This window comes from Xyrauchen texanus, chromosome 9, assembly GCF_025860055.1.
Source record: "Xyrauchen texanus isolate HMW12.3.18 chromosome 9, RBS_HiC_50CHRs, whole genome shotgun sequence".
Classification (NCBI taxonomy): Eukaryota; Metazoa; Chordata; class Actinopteri; order Cypriniformes; family Catostomidae; genus Xyrauchen; species Xyrauchen texanus.
The window spans coordinates 5,658,254-5,676,152 of record NC_068284.1 but is presented as its reverse complement, the minus strand read 5'-3'; the positions used below and the strand labels follow the sequence as shown (position 1 = coordinate 5,676,152).

General features: G+C 36.3%; 1 protein-coding gene and 1 pseudogene across 1 annotated transcript in view; one reads left to right on the top strand and one right to left on the bottom strand.

Annotated features, from left to right (window-relative positions):
* LOC127649659 (zinc finger protein 271-like) overlaps positions 1 to 16,837 on the bottom strand; it is a 41,582-nt pseudogene extending 24,745 nt beyond the window's left edge.
* LOC127649649 (gastrula zinc finger protein XlCGF8.2DB-like) overlaps positions 1 to 17,899 on the top strand; it is a 90,027-nt gene that overhangs the window by 41,107 nt on the left and 31,021 nt on the right. The gene's annotated exons all lie outside the window — the stretch shown is intronic.

The window sequence follows — 17,899 nt, the reverse complement described above, 5'->3', positions numbered from 1 at the left end:
ACTATTAATAACTGGTCACTTTAAACACATTATTTATTAATAATATATGTAAATGAATACCAAAAAATCTTTTTAAAGATGCATATACTGAAAATCTATATAAAGATGCACATATTGAGAATCTACATGAAGGTGCACATATTTCAAGGACACTCAAAACTAATTCAAAATGAAGGTATTTTTAGCTGTGGAACAAAAGCGGTCAGGTTCATATATCTAAATTCTAATACCAGCAAGAACAACAAGCTTTTTTTTATTTTTAATTATTGTAGTATAGTATTTTGTGGTCACATGACCAGATATTCCACAGAAATTTGGTACCAATATCTAAAAAGGTAATTCCAGGAGTGAAAAGACTCTTAAAATGGACAGGCTTGCACTGTAGCCATTTTGTATCGGTGCTGTTGCCCACAACGATGATGGGTAAACAGTCCGGGCAGATATGTGACATTATAAAGTATAATAAGAAAAATTATCCAATCAATTCATTAGTTGATTGATCTGTTAATCGGAACAAAATACAAATAACATTAAACAAATAATAATTCTAAAAGCCATCTATTATTTATTACAATAAAATGGGAGTTCAGGTTCAAACAGCTACAAAATTCTATTAAAGGTTTTCTGGGATCATGTCTGTCTGTCTCCTTGGCTTGCTTTTTTATGCAGGAAAGTCATTGAAATGTCATGTTTGTTTGTTTGTTTTTTTGACCCTTGTGTGACTTCGCTGGTGTGAAACAAGGTATCCTGACAGACTGAAACTCTTCCCGCAGTCAGAGCAGTGATATGGTTTCTCTCCTGTGTGAATTCTCCGGTGTTGTACAAGAGATCCTGACTGACTGAAACTCTTCCCGCAGTCAGAGCAGTGAAATGGTTTCTCTCCTGTATGAACTCTCCGGTGTAAAACAAGTTCTCCTGACTGACAGAAACCCTTCCCACAATCAGAGCAGCAGTACGGTTTCTCTCCTGTGTGAATTCTCCGGTGTTTTACAAGAGATCCTGACTCCCTGAAACTCTTTCCGCAGTCAGAGCAGTGATACGGTTTCTCTCCAGTGTGAATTCTCTGGTGTAAAATAAGGTCTCCTGACACCCTGAAACTCTTGCCACAGTCAAAACAATGATATGGTTTCACTCCTGTGTGAATTCGTTGGTGTGTTAAAAGGGCTCCTGACTCCCTGAAACGCTTCCCACAGTCAGAGCAGTAATATGGTTTTACTCCTGTGTGAATTCGCTGGTGTAAAATAAGGTTTCCCGACTGCCTGAAACTCTTGCCACAGTCTAAACAAAGATAAGGTTTCTCTCCTGTGTGAATTCGCTGATGTGAAACAAGGTGTTCTGACCGACTGAAACTCTTCCCACAGTCAGAGCAGTGATACAGTTTCTCTCCTGTGTGAATTCGCTGATGTGAAACAAGGTGTCCTGAGCTACTAAAACTCTTCCCACAGTCAGAGCAATGATAGGGTTTCTCTCCTGTGTGAATTCGCTGGTGTATCACAAGGTGTCCAGAGTACCTAAAACTCTTCCCACAGTCACTGCAGCAATACGGTTTCTCTCCTGTGTGAATTCGCTGGTGTGAAACAAGGTGTCCTTGCTGACTGAAACTCTTCCTACAGTGAGAACAGTGATATGGTTTTTCTCCTGTGTGAGTTCGCTGGTGTATTACAAGGGAACTTGCCCAACTGAAACTTTTCCCGCAGTCAGGGCATTGACATAGTTTCTTTCCTCTGGGAGTTCGCTGGAGTGTTTTAAAATCTCCTAACTGGGCGACATCGTTCCCACAGTCAGAATGTTTTCCACCGCACGCCCTCACTTTAGCTGCTGGTCTGGAACCTGGAAAACACAAAAAGGAGAGAAAGTCAGAGTTTTAAGAGAGAAACACAGCAATTGTATCTTCCTCGTTGGTTTCATGAGCTTATCCTATGTTGGGTTTCGCACAGATGCAAACACAGCACTGTAAATACACCAAGCTGATCTCTGGAACTAGCAGTATACTTCAGCAAATAGTAAACCCACTTTACCTGGTGGAAGGAAAGTAGAGAAGGCTCATATATTTAGCAGGATCCAAAATAAATATAAAGTACATGACAGCAACGCTCCTGTCCCAGAGGTTACATTTATAGCTTTGAAGGTTCAGACCACATTACTGACAAAGGTTTGAATGTTTCTTGGTGCTAATTTGCATAATTTACCCATGACATCATCATAGATTTAAGTGTATATATTTGATTGAAAATTATGCTATTTTACAGGTAATCCATATAAAGTCACAAAGGCGGCTGTAGTGGGTGAGGTCAGACCAGAAACAGGAAGAGGTGAATGGTGAATGAAATGCGCTGCTGCACATATTTATTTGACCAACAAAATAAAAGGTTGTAACAAAAACACAGGACACGACAATTGGGGCCAAAATAAAAAGGCAAAAAAAAAAACGAATAAACACTAACAGACAGGGTGGATGAACACTAAACACACGAGTAATTAATCTTATTAATTCCTCTCTCTCTCTCACCAGTTCTCCACTCCTGAACACACAACCCTGAATGGTGAAAACATGCTGCTTTTATTCAGCTGTACCGAGACTCGATTTCTAATCAGTCGATTGGAGTCTAGGTATAACTGAATGTGGATTCATTAAACTGCAATTCCCTGTGCTCACATATGATAAAAATGTACTTGCAAATGAAGTGCTGTGCAATCCTTCTGCCTAAATACAAATACATTTTAAATCACTCGTGTTACACAGACCCATTTATATCTCGTGTACCAATGACTGTATATGGTGTATACAAACATTTATCCACGACTACAGAATGTAGTTTAAAATACATTCTGTAGAACTGTAGTCAGTTGTCTTCAGTTTCAAATTCAGTTCTACATCCGCTATTTTGACTTTGCAAGCTTTTTCAATTGAAATTTTCATAACATTGCACGGCTCCCATATACTCTTTTCTACACTGCTTGGAAAAATTTGCATATTTCAGAAATATAATTTATTATGATTAGGGCTGTTGATTTAACGCGTTAATTCAGTGCGATTAATTTTACAACAAATAACACGTTAAAAAAAATGACGCAATTAATCGCAATGCCCAGGGACGTGCACAGACATTTTTGGGGGCAGGGGCTCAAGTGGAAAAAAAGGGCACTTTGCATAATTATTTAGTAAAAAAAATTTTTTTAAACAAAACATAAAAAATATTAACACAACTCTGACTTCCTTACCAATTTATTTGAATTCCCTCACACTCACGCAATATATATTAACAGATTTCGTTTGACTTGGTGGCTGCATAGATTCCTAAAATAATTCACACTGGTTAAATGCTGTTTAAACAAGGCTAATATCATTAATAATTTAACAATTACATTTACCAAATAAATCCAATTAGAATAGAAAAACCAACATACACGTTCAGTAAGACACTGACTAATTGTGATATTACAAGTGACCTTAATATAGTAGGCTAATATATTGCCATTGATTACTGCAGGTAAATCAACGTGTTACTATATAAAACTAAATAGGCCATGTATTTTTTTTAAAAACATCCTCACCATCAGCATTGGTGTGTTCCACCTCAACATGTCCGACGAGGATGTTTGTGGGCTGTCCATCAAGCAGGATGTGGACATACACCATCACACACTACTTGACAGGCATTTCGGTGTCTCCATCATTGATGATTGAGATGTACTTATGGGCTGAAATATGTGCCACCAGAAACTGAATTTGAACCATTATATTTGAATTTGAATGGCTAAACTTGAATAATTGCATTGAAAAACTGAATTTGAATCACATCATTTGAAATTGTATTGTTTAATTAAAATTGAATTTATTCAAAAACTGAATCTGAATTGTATCATTTGAAATTGAATTTATTCGTTTGGAACTGAAGTCCAATAAAATTTGATCCTCACTGAAAATTAAACTCTCTATATATCTTCACATTCACTTCTCACAATTCAGATTCAGTTCTCAAATTCAATTTCAAGTTACTGAGACAGACATCCGCGTAGTTGGAGGATGAAGGAAGAGCAATCGAGCGCAGATCGATAGATAGCGTTCATTGGCACACAGGACTCCTCTTGGGCCAATCAGCACCAATGTTTTGGAGCACAGTACGTTACCCGCCATGAAACTATGGAATTTACTGATTGTGTCAATAATAATGAATGTAACTTTATAAAACTGAACGTAACTTTTTCAGAAACTATGAAAAATATTCCATTACAAAAGAAGAAAAACACAATTAAAATGAAAAAATGAACTCAGTCGCATCGAATTTAACAGGCTCTTCAAATATGCTTCATTTTTTGTTAATGTTTTTCAAAGATTCGCTTTCGCAAATCGTGGATTCTGAATACATTGCCACAGATTTCAGCTTACGCCGCAGTTTTTCGTTTGCTGTTTTGAGACAAACCTCTCGTGGGGGTGGGCTTAACAGTGATCTACTCTGATTGGATAGTGAGCTTTTGATGGACAGGTGCTCTCTGACCCGGATGTACAGACGTCATTCAGTGGCGCGATATTGGAAAGCTCTGCGGTGATTTGTAGTTATGCAATACGTCGTGCTGTTGTATTACTTACTAACAATATGTAAATAATATTTGACCTATAATTATATCATTTAATATTATATGAGACCTTCGATCGTCTAATAATCGTCTTCGATCAGTCTGTAAAGATGAGCTTTCAGGAGAGACATGGAGCGGCATCATCTTCTTCCTCTTATTTATTAAAAAAAATAAAAAATAATATATATATATATATATATATATTTAATGCAAAGAACAGGAACATACAAAAGAGAAAGCATACGTACATCACATAATATCAACCAAAACAATAAAGACAAAAATAAATAGAAAAAATAATAATAATTAAAAAAAAAAAGATAATAATAATAATGTATATAACAATAAAAGAAGAGGTAGGGCATTACATCACACAAAAATGTTCACATGAAGAGATCAAATGCAGTGCAGATTCTAACAGTCCTTTCTTATTAGTAGATACTGAAATCAAATTTAGATAATTTTCTATTTATTTTAAGAAGACAGAGAAGACAGGTTTACAGTTTAAAAATTTGCATTTGTGAATATAGAATTTGCTTAAGAAAATAATTAAATTAATAACAAAACAGACATTTTCGTTTGTGGGGTCTGAATCAAAATACCCAAATATAATGTTTCTCATATGTATTGAGAAGCCTGGCAAAATCTTACACTTGATAAAAACATCAATTTCATTCCAGAGCTTCTGAGTGTAATGACACGACCAAAATAAATGAACCACTGTTTCATCAGAATTCACACAAAAAGAGCATGTTAGCTCAATGTCAGATTTAAATCTTTGTATAAATTTCTTAACAGGATAGAACCTGTGTATCAACTTAAAGGAAATTTCTTTCACTTAATTTGTGAGAATGAATTTCTGCTGTAAAGACCAGATTTTTTCCAATTAAGGTTACCAAACAAATTATTCCAAAAGGAAATAACAGGTGGAACAGAAATCAAATCCTTAAGAAATAAAGATCTTATAGTTTTTAGCTTTCGACTCTGAAAAACAGATTTGACCAACAGAAGTATCACAAGGTTTAGGAAAGGATGCAAGTAGATACTGGTGTGAAGTAATTACGGTTTTTAAAAAGCATTCATAAACCAGAGGGAATAGCACCCATTACTGTAGCAAATTCTTTTGCGGTTACTGGTATTTGGTATTCAGAAAGAAATTCTGAATATCTGAATAAAAGACCTTGCTTATTAAACAAATGCTCCACTCCTCCTCCTCTTGTCCTTCAAGGCAGCTTGAAGTAAGTTCGTGTTACTGAAGTAACCAATAACATCGATACAATTTTCTAATTTTACAGAAAACACTCTAAATTTCAACACAGTGGTGGAATATTGCATATATTTTATTATATTTATTCACAATGTTTTGATAAACACATATAAAATATCATAATTTTATATATTTTTTAATAATTTTTTTATTGTCATTCACAAGTTTGCAATGCACTGATGTCATGTCATGATGTTATGTAGTTTGATTGTTTGCTCTTTTGCAGTTATTATATTCAAGGACGTGTCAATGTAAACAGTGCAGATATCAAACTGGTCTTTATTCTACAGAAAGGCAGAAATCTTGGTGCAGATGCTGCATCTGTACATAACAACCTTGAAATTCTTAACCAGTCGCTCGGGAATACCAGCACAAGGCAGGGTCAGCAGCAGTCCGTTCAGCAGTCAGGGCAGAGTCAAACACTGGACCAAGATATGGCCAGGTTTCAGTTTTGCAGTCATGACAACGACAAAACAGCAACATTTTATTTAGCATGCATTTACAATACAACAATAAATTTGCAAAATAAAGCCAGTACTGTTGCACACTGTAACGTTACATGAATAAAAGTTTTATCGATGTTATTGGTTACTTCAGTAACACGAACTTACTTCAAGCTGCCTTGAAGGACAAGAGGAGGATGATGCCGCTCCGTGTCTCTCCTGAGAGCTCATCTTTACAGACTGATCGAAGACGATTATTAGACGATCGAAGGTCTCATATAATATTAAATGATATAATTATAGGTCAAATATTATTTACATATTGTTAGTAAGTAATACAACAAAGCACGACGTATTGCATAACTACAAATCACCGCAGAGCTTTCTAATATGCGCGCCACTGAGTGACATCTGTACATCCGGTCAGAGAGCACCTGTCCATCAAAAGCTCACTATCCAATCAGAGTAGATCACTGTTAAGCCCACCCCCACGAGAGGTTTGTCTCAAAACAGCAAACGAAAAACTGCGGCGCAAGCTGAAATCTGTGGCAATGTATTCAGAATCAACGATTTGCGAAAACGAATCTTTGAAAAACATTAACAAAAAATGAAGCATATTTGAAGAGCCTGTTAAATTCGTGTGACTGAGTTCATTTTTTTTTCATTTTAATTGTGTTTTTCTTCTTTTGTAATGGAATATTTTTCATAGTTTCTGAAAAAGTTACGTTCAGTTTTATAAAGTTACATTCATTATTATTGACACAATCGTAATTCCATAGTTTCATGGCGGGTAACGTACTGTGCTCCAAAACATTGGTGCTGATTGGCCCAAGAGGAGTCCTGTGCTCAATGAACGCTATCTATCGATCTGCGCTCGATTGCTCTTCCTTCATCCTCCAACTACCCGGATGTCTGTCTCAGTAACTTGAAATTGAATTTGAGAACTGAATCTGAATTGTGAGAAGTGAATGTGAAGATATATAGAGAGTTTAATTTTCAGTGAGGATCAAATTTTATTGGACTTCAGTTCCAAACGAATAAATTCAATTTCAAATGATACAATTCAGATTCAGTTTTTGAATAAATTCAATTTTAATTAAACAATACAATTTCAAATGATGTGATTCAAATTCAGTTTTTCAATGCAATTATTCAAGTTTAGCCATTCAAATTCAAATATAAATGGTTCAAATTCAGTTTCTGGTGGCACATATTTCAGCCCATATGTACTGAGCTGACGATACTTTATCTGCGGTGTTCTCGCGGATGGTATCTGCTATCACGCCGACGATGTTGGCACATGACTTGTCATTTGCATACGTCATGTAGATTTCAACACCGTTCATTTTCATGAGCTGCAACATGGGTTTACATTTAGTAAAGGTGAGCTCTTCTATGGCGGTGTTAAATTTCACGTTCAGCTCTGCCAATTGAGCGGAATGTCCAGCAGCATCCTGGTGATTAAAAATTTCAACAATCGAACCTGATCCTGAATTCTTTGGCACACACTTATTTTGGCATTTCTTGTGCTTGGCACTCTCCCCGTGTTTAATTTAGCTCTTGCGCTTAAAATGTGTGGATTCAGTGGCGAAGGCAGTGTTACCTGCAACCTCTGTCATACAGACTTTACAGTGAGCCTTTTTTATAGCGGAGACACTCGAAGTCTTTCAGCCACTCACTCCGAAAACTGTAAGCCTTCTTTTCTGCTGGTGGATCCAGATTCACCACATGATCGCCATCACCAACTTCAGGAGTTACATCAGCTGTAACTTTAGGCGGCTTACAAAAGAAATCTCTCAGTGTTCTATTCATCTTTTCTCTTCAGGTCTTTACATTTTGCATGCTAGTTAGCTCCCTGTCACGTGACATGGAGCACAGTGAAAAGGAGTGATTGACGGCTAATATTAACCAATCCAAAATCTGCATTAGATTTAAGAATGTAAAGATCAAGAATGTAAAGTTAAATTGGTTATGTAATGTTGAATGTAGCGGATGACTGGTCACTGTATCAGCTCACAGCAGGCACACAGTGCAGTAATTAGCGAATATTTTGTAGAGAAATGAAAACCGGTTGTGTCCCAACAATTATTTGCTTTCGCACAGATGCTCCCAAATATATTTTGAGGATGCCCAGAAGACATTTCGGGAGCATATGCGACCAGAATGGTTGCAATTTCGAGACTTGTATCCTATTCACCTGCAGTGTCTTGACAAATAAAGCAAATTATCTAATTTTAATTAGTTAACACCTAATTTGCATATCAATGTGGCGATTGTGATGACGTTATTAAACACAAATTTGACTGTATTCATCTGTAATGTCTCCAATAAGTACAGTATATTGGCCTGTATGGCCATGATATATTGCCTTAGCTAGACTTTAGCTAACCTATTACATTAGCTAGTAGCTCAGGAGTCATGAATGTTAGCAAGACACAAGTTAACTATATTTGCTTTTGGCTAATTAGCTGTAAAGTCGAGGCACTGTACAGGAGGGAGGGAGGGCGGGCATCGACAAAATCTCATCTACCGACCTGATGTTTTGATTTTTTATTTAATAAATATATTTGTTTGACAGGGAAGCTGTGCGCAAACAGGAATATATATATTAATTTATTTATAAAAAAAAAAAAACCTCAGACACCCCAGAAAAAAGGGCACTTTCTCTCGAGGAAGAAAAAGGGCAGGTGCTCAAGCCCCCTTTTGATGTCTATGTGTGCACGTGCCTGGCAATGCCCCCAGACTGTAATAAGGAAGATTCCTGAGAAATGCAAGCTTGTAGTACCACCTGTTTACTCCAGAGGGCAGTAAGTGACATTTCAGCTGTATGAGCAACGCACAATTTATACAGTGAAAAACTTCAGTAGGCAGAACAACACAAACATGCGTTACGTTCAAAACACTTGAAGGAGCGCAAATGCAAAGGGATCTCGTTAAAAGATTGAGTATTAAACTATATTTAACTTGGTACAGTGACCTAAACATTTAATGTTTATGACGCAACACACCCGAGACGCTACACAAGCATGCATTGACAGGCTCTTAAACATGTCCTCATAATGAATCTCGAACTGATTGACAAATTAACTTGTGTAATGGATTGCTGTGAACTGTATGCCAATGATTGACTTATGATCAATAATATGGTAGTAAACAATACATTGAATTCTAAAGCTGCTTTTTGTATTGTCTTATCAATGATGAACTCTTCTGCCACAAGAATGTAATACATTTTAATTATCTGTATATTTTGTAATATATATATATATATATATATATATATATATATATATATATATTTTTAAATATTTAAAGATAACTATGTATAATTATATATTGATATAAATGTATAATCATTATATATTTAATTATTGTTATACGAGGGGCTTTTTCAGTAAATATTTGTATATGTGATTAATTAATCGGGACACCATGTAATTAATTTGATTAAAAAAATGGTATAGATTGACAGCCCTAATTATGATATCTTTTTCAATATTTCTTGGCAGGGTGGTTTGTAAGAAAGAAATCTAGAATACATCCCACAACAAAACATATGATGACGTCATTGGAAAGGTGTACTTATTACTTTTCTGTTGATGTTTGATGTTAAGGGTTTAATTTGTGATTTATGATTATTGAACTACAAGTGATAAAAACAGAAAGTTGTCGTATGCATGATCAATTATGGTCATTCCCCCAAAATGCGACATGGGGTTTAAGAAAGCTGTTAATGTGGCATATATCTGATGCTACCTGCGAGATACATGACATTTTACAGCAGAGCATCTTATTCGGATATTCAACTAAAAACTGCAGATGACAAGTCAGAAAATCGTAAAACCGTATTAACACTTTTCAAACTGGAAAGTTTCAACTATTCATTTTGAGGGCCAGCTGACATGACTTTATTATACCGTTCTAAACAGCTGAGAGCCTGAGGATCATTAAGATAAATTATTTTAACAATATGATTAAGTGTAACCTATAACATCCCAGTTTGAATGCTTGAAAAGTTTACACAATTCACAACTATTTTTCTTTAGAAATGTTCTCAAACGTGACATTTACTGCCCTCCTACCTGAAACGTAACAAAGATAGTCAAAACACTCAGGAACTAGGGTCTGAAAGAATTTCATAAATAAGTTCTATGGTCTTGATTATTTGACTGGTGTGTTTTTAACTTTGAGGCATGATGAAGAGGCTTTACCGGTTATATTCCCAATAATATTTCGGCTCACTAAGGATTCTGGATCTTGAAAACCAAATTTGAACACTCTTAGGTTTAAAAACAAAACAAAAAAAACCTGTGCTTCAATGGCAGATCTAAATATAAATAAACACACACACACCTAACTCAAGCGTATGGGAACAAGTAACACATACAAGAGTTCCCCTTTAAGTTCTTGTCGAACAGTTTGGAGTGAAAATCAAACCCCTAGTAATCTGCTCTGTGCCTCTCTCAGTAGTGCCACAGTGAATAATATCACTCACACAATGTAGACATAACTATGTCACAGCTAGAGTCACTCACCTGCTGGACTGCCCTCTAAATATGAGCTCCCCTCATCTTCCTCTCCACCTCCTTGCAGGCTGTTGGGAGAGACTTCCTTTGCAGCTCCTAGCTTTCTCACACAGATTCTGTCCAGCACCACGCTACACTCCCGCAGGCGTACAGGACCCTGCCCACGGGGAAAAACTTCAAAATCCTCACATTCTTCCCTCCCTGATTCGGAGCGTTCAAACTCCACTTGCAGGGGCTGCTCCAGTTTATTACATACCACTTCCAGCACCGCTTCTTTCATGGGATCTGGTTCTTCTGCATGGGGGAAGTCCAATTCATTGCACTCAACTTCAATCCCAACAGACACCGCTGGCTTGATGCTGTCACATGGTATGATCTCACAGATCTCCTGTTGAATGGGGAGGGAAGCCAGTCCAGAGAACTCCAGTCTAATGGGGGCCACTTCATTTTCAAGGAGCTTCTTTTTATTCGTGACAGATTCCATTCTTACAATGTCCACGGCATCAAACAGGGGGTTGGCTCTGCTTAGTAGCTGCTATAGAAAAAGAATAAAAGAAAAATGATTAAAAGTGTTCAAATCAAAGAGGTTTAAAGAACTAACTGGGTTGAATCGGATAAAATACGGTAATCAGATCTCCTTATTTTGATGGCCTCAATCCTCAAAGGATTTTCCGAAAATTGACTGTTGGAATGATTGTTTATTAAGACTGTGAACATTCACATAAGCCATACGCAGTCAACTCTCGATTTTCTGTTTTGCGGATCGTTCGTGGTAACAGAAAAAAAATTATTAAAACGCATGCTCATAGGTCAATAATAACCACTCAGCGCCATTGAAAAAGTAATGGATGTGATGCCACACTAAAATTGCCCATTGATTCCATTATTTTATTTTATTTTTTAATGGAGGCCTTGTTTAAATGGTTGGGCCTCATATTAGCTTTGTTATTTCTGTCATTGTAATCTTGTCTGTCTGTGTTCTGCTGGTTTATGTTCCAACTGAGGGGCTGCCTAAACTTTAAAGGTGATGGCATTCCAGGCTATGCCAATTTAATAGCAGCAGGTCAATGGATAGGACAGGTTAGACCATTGGATTTCTACCTGTGGTACTGTATGTGTACCAGTACTGATGGGCGACAGGTTTCCTTACGACAACAAGGTGATTCCCCCAAACCACAACACTCCCTCAATCTCTCTCTCGTAATAATGCATCAATCTGTACCTGAGAAAAAAAACACAAAGACTGTCTGATAAATTACTAATGTTACCTCGATTCCAGGTATTTTATTTGCATACTGCGTCCACGCGGTACTCAAACAGCACAGTAATGAAAGAATGCCAAGCCGTCTCCACAAAGTATAAATATGTGTAGTTAACAAAATGCAATACCTATAGTAACCACCACTGCCATCGCAGAAAAGAAGATAAGAGTTTTTGTCATATTTTGTTTATTTTAGCCATGGTTTTCAAATTTATTTTAGACAAAAATCTTACGGAAGAAAAAAGACTATAATCACCAACGTGTTGACGGCTGCAGTGCTGTTAAAGAAATGTATGAACCTTGATGCACCTGCGAATTTCAAATTACAAGGCCAGTATTAATGGCGACAGGCTGCTTCTGGGGTAGAAGGAATAACCTACTGACAAATATTAAAAAAACACCATCACTTTAAGAAAGCTTGATATCCCATAAGTAAAACTATGATTTTGACATGGGGAATTTTAGCAAAAATCACAGACAGGTCACAAGCAATAAACAATAAATCACAAAAATGTACACAAGCAATACTGTTTTCACCACATCAAAGATGATTTTAAATTACCTCTTAAACATCATCATATAGTTTACTGACAAGAATTATTGTTGAGTGTAAAATGTCAATGTACTTCGAGAATTCCTCGGTTCTGAAAGAGAACGTTGTTAGTAAAGGCGAGACAGCGTCGGTCACTTTTCTAAGCCCTGCCAATTTGATTGATTTATGACCCTCAAGCTCCTCCCCCATGCTTTGATTGATTCATGGCTCTAAAGCCTCACCCCTTTTTCCCATGCTTTTGAGTAATTTATGACCCCGTCACTTTTTACCGGACGTCCATCAAAAACAGCCCTCCTCTAAAAATGCTGCCTGTTGTACCCTTAGTTTATAGACAATTACAAAAGAAAAGAAGCGAAAGCATGTAGTATTGTGGTGCATTGGTTTTATTTACTATGTTTGAGAACCTCCATAACAATTGTCGTGGAAAATCTTTGAAGAATCTCTCTAAGATGCAAGAAAACTCTCAGTGTCCAGGGTTCCAGTAGAAAAGTAGAAGTTTATTGAGCAACCAATAAACCTGAGAAGGCCAGCTGTCCGTTCTGAATACACACACTTCCAAGTTCTCATTTATATACCTTTTAGTTATCTCTTCTAGACTCCTAAATCTTTCATGTCCTTTATCTCTGACCAATGGCCTTCAGTCAGTGTCCTTCCACTTGCCACCATTATCTTTCTAGCCTTCTCCTTTTTATTTATTGGTGGAAAGTCCTTGTCTGTTTACTTTTTTTTTTTTTTTAAAAGGATATATTTCTTCCTTTGCAAGGACACATAGTCTTAATGGTGACTCAATACACCCCTGCCTTTTTTAAAGTATAATAACATCATATTGGTTACATTCATTTGTTTACACATAATATGAATTAATTCTTAATAGAAAATACACCATACAATAACCAGAGTTATAACCATATAGAGTCCCTAAATGTTATGGCTATGTTCTAGACCCTCCGTAACAATAACTGGTGTCATTAACATACAGAGTCCATAAACATATGAAAGAGTCTCGTAATCAGTATATTATACACATATTACACAGAAAATTAACCCATAACAACAAGCTCCTACATTTCAGTTGGATTTCCTGGCCGTGGTAGGTAGCGGTGGCAATTCCATAATACACGTCTCCATCTAATGGTTGATATTTAATATTACAGTTCTAAAAAGTGATTAAAGTTGTTTTTGAATACAATAAAGGTTAACACAGGCTGAATTGTAAAGGATTTAATTTTTAGGAATCTACCCATATTGCCCCTGTATTTGAATACTGGTTTCTGTTAACATTAAGAGAACTCTAAAAAAAACTAGATAAAAAAAAAAACCTCATGAAAAAAATGCTGCCATATTAAGCAGGGGTTACGACCTGGATATGTGTGAGGTCCTCTAAAAATGGGTTAAAATGTATTTTAGACATTGATAAATGTTAACAAAATATGATTTGACTTAATGTGATTATTTTAAAACCATACACAACATCTTTTTCTGTTAAACTGTATAAACAAGGAAGGATTAGCATTACCACATACTTCTGTCTGTAGCTCGTTTTTAATATACTAGTCGGTTAAAAAAATTTTTGTTTTTTTAAAAGCACGTTTGAAAGCGAAAACTAATGTTTTAGTATGAATTAAGTATTTTCGTTACCTACAGGACTCTGTAACGAGGTAACCTCTAATTGGTAGTTATGCTGAATGCAAATGGGATAGACATCGCTTTAAAACAAATAATCAATAGCTGTAAGGGTTGTTTAATGGCTAATCTATTTATGCCTCCTTCAGGTAACAGTATTTAAAACTTGCAGGGAGCATTATCTGAGAAAACATTTTTGGATCAAACTGTACCTGACTGGCATTGGAAAATTCTCGACGAAGAAGGATAAAGAAAGCCAGTGATTATAGTTTATGAAGTTATAAATATGTATATTTTTCTTACAAAAATGCATTGATTCGCTATAGAAGGCCTTGATTAACCCCCTGAATCCGTATGGATGATTTTTTTGATAGATGGATGCGCTTTTTTGGCCTTAAAAATCTGGGGCACCATTCACTCCCATTATAACGCTTGGAAGATCCAGAATATTTTTTAATATAACTCAGATTGTGTTTGGCTGAAAGAAGAAAGTCATATACACCTAGGATGGCTTGAGGTTGAGTAAATTATGGGATAATTTTCATTTTTGGGTGAACTAACCCTTTAAGAACTCCAGGAGGAGGAAAAAAAGAGAAAGAAATGACTGGAAGACCACTCGTTTGTAAATCTTTTTTTTTCTTGTGTATTTTCAATGTTAGCTTTTTATGTACATATGCATGTGTAAAATATACTAGTTTAAGGATTTATTGTCTCAAACGGTGTTTTTATTTAACATTTATAACATCTGCTTTTAAAAGCCTGGCAGGAATTTATACACTGCATACATACATCAAACATATTTTGATTTAGAGGGATATATTTATTTTAAATGAAATTGTAGACCATATTATCGTTTTTATCAATATTTTCACTATATAGTTTCAGGATTTCATGGTAGGCAAGACCTTTAGAATGGTGATATAAGAAAAAGCACAACGATGGCCACATGTAGCGGTCTTTGGCCTTGTAGCTGTTGGTTGTTGAATACACTGTGTAGAGTTTTTGAATAAAAATTACATAACAATATGGATAATACTGAGGATGAGTGTTCACGGTGATCAAAGCAGGATTTTATTTAAATTTTCCCCTTAGGCAGTTGGTCACATACTAAAACCCCATAAAAACTATTTTGTGTAAAAGGGCTACTAGTTAGTATTGAGATAAGTTGTAAAGTATTCATGGTCATACTCGATTTAATTTAATCAGTAATCAAAGAGCTTTGTTGGGAGACCTCTGTGACGTTCTCAAACACAGCATAGATGATTAGGTTAACAGTCTCCGGCAGCAGGGCAGAAAAGCACATTTCAAGACATATTTTTCCTGTTTTAACTAAAGAACAGTGATCCCCTGCTTCTTGGTTGGGGGTAAAATCAAAAACATAAAAGGGTGTACCACTAGAGTAATCGGAACGATCGATAATCAGAGGTTTGTCTTTCAGATGTTTTCCAGTGGCCTGTATTAAACTATACAAACTCCCTAACAGAGTTGTGCGTATTCACATTGTTGGGTTGAAAAGGTTTTGATTACTAACTCTGAGCCCTCTAGGGATACTATAAACCTTGACTGCACGCTTTCAATAGGATATTTTAGCATTTAAAGTCCTCAAGGCCTGAGCATGTCCTATTTTCACATCCGGAGACACTTTAATCTTCTTGACATAAAGAGAGACTTCTAGAAGGTGAAGTTATATTATAACTATATTATAGTTGTATGCATGTTACATGCACTGCATTCAGAAACAGTGCTAAGGTTCAGAAACTGTGTACTTGCCAGTTTTCTGCTTAGCAGTGATGTTTGCCACTTTGCTCACTGACCAAGAGGCAAGCATAATACAGGAAAATAAAGAAAACAGAGTAAAAGAACCATACAAAAGAGAACACACATCAGCAAGAACATGTATCGGTAAATACAGTGTTCAGTTCTAGCTTAAACAAATTGATTTAAATAAAACTAGTCTCATCTAGCAAGACAACGTAAAAGTCTGAGCCACAGACACGGAGAGAGGGGCCTAAGTTTTTAGAAGCACCGATTTCAAACAAGCAGTACAAATTGAATCAATTCCCTGATATCCCGTGTTCACAGGCAGCACAGAGGAATACTCACGATCAGCTCTCCTTCGTGTTCTCCCGCGCGGTGCAGACAGCAGGTAAATCTTCACGTCGTCAGAGATACTCAGGGCGTTGTCCTGGTCAGCAGACTCTCACGTGTTATCGGAGTCTGTATACACTGCGGACACCCGCAGTATTTTATTAAACGTCGTGGTAATACTATCGTGTTGGTTACTAATACAAGTACAAGATAAATATACTTTTCTTATTTTCGTTTTATAACTTGTGAAATCAGCATTTCACACTCGTGTTGTCTCAGAATTCCAGCATTCTCTCGCTCATAAACAAAGCGCGTACCAAACTCCATCAGGTGTCATCGAACTGGATTATAAGTTGTTTTAATAATACTTTAAACAGGCTACTTACACGGTTTAATGTTGTTCAAATGAAATACTTTTTTATATCAACACCACAAAAAAGCAAACTAATAACAAAACAACCTTCTTCTTCTTCTTCTTCTTCTGATTAATGGCGGATCATATCTTTACGATATATACCGCCACCTACTGAACTACTACACAGGAGTGTGTAAAATGGACGTTTGGCAAATTATACATCAAATAAAAAACAAACAAAAACAAAAAAAAAACTAAATTCTTCTACTTAAACCAGTATCATTAAGATATATAATTAAATATTCGCTTCTTTGTCCCTGCATTCCTTGCTCCTGTAAAATATTATGAATATCATTTCCTGCATCATTTTCTTTCCATTTCTGTCTGAGTTGTCAAATTTCTTACATTTAAATAAAACATGGGAGACATCCTCCAAGACTTTACATTCAGAGCATATGCCATTACTTTTACCTATTAAGGATAAAGTGGAATTAAGGCCTGTGTGGCCCAACCTCAATCTGGTTATCATACATTCTTCGTGCCTATTAAGACCCAATGAGGTGATTCTTTTCCCTCCAACACAGTTCTGGTTCCTATGATAATGTCTGGCATTACTCTCTAACTCCCATTCATCTTGCCACCTAAGTATGATCTGTGATTTAATTAGAGCTTTAGCATCTCCTTTACCCAATGTAACGTGAATTTGTACTTGGTCTAATCCCAGAGCTTTTTTAGCTAACTTATCAGCAATTTCATTGCCATCAATTCCATAATGGCCTGGAATCCAACAGAACTGTACCACTAATCCAAGGCTTATAAGATTTAAAAAACAAAACAACCGTATATCCGGCCTGAATTAATACTATTGGCTACCCGCCATGAATGAATACTATTTGCTACAAAATGAGCCACTACCCGCCCTGACTGAATACTATTGGCTACAGGGGCGGAGTGGGGCACTAAAATCCACCGGGAAAATTCTTACCGCACCGGCCCACCACCGGCCCAACGCAACACCAACCCCCCATATATCAATAACACAAACAAAATGTATGTCAATTTAAAATACTAAATCTATTTTTTTTATCTGGATGAAGACCCAGATTATGCTATGTTTCTTGAATTCCTCCATCTGTTCTAACGCCAGTCAAGTCTAAGCATTTGGGAAGGATTTAACGGAAATATGAAATCTGATCACTAGACGG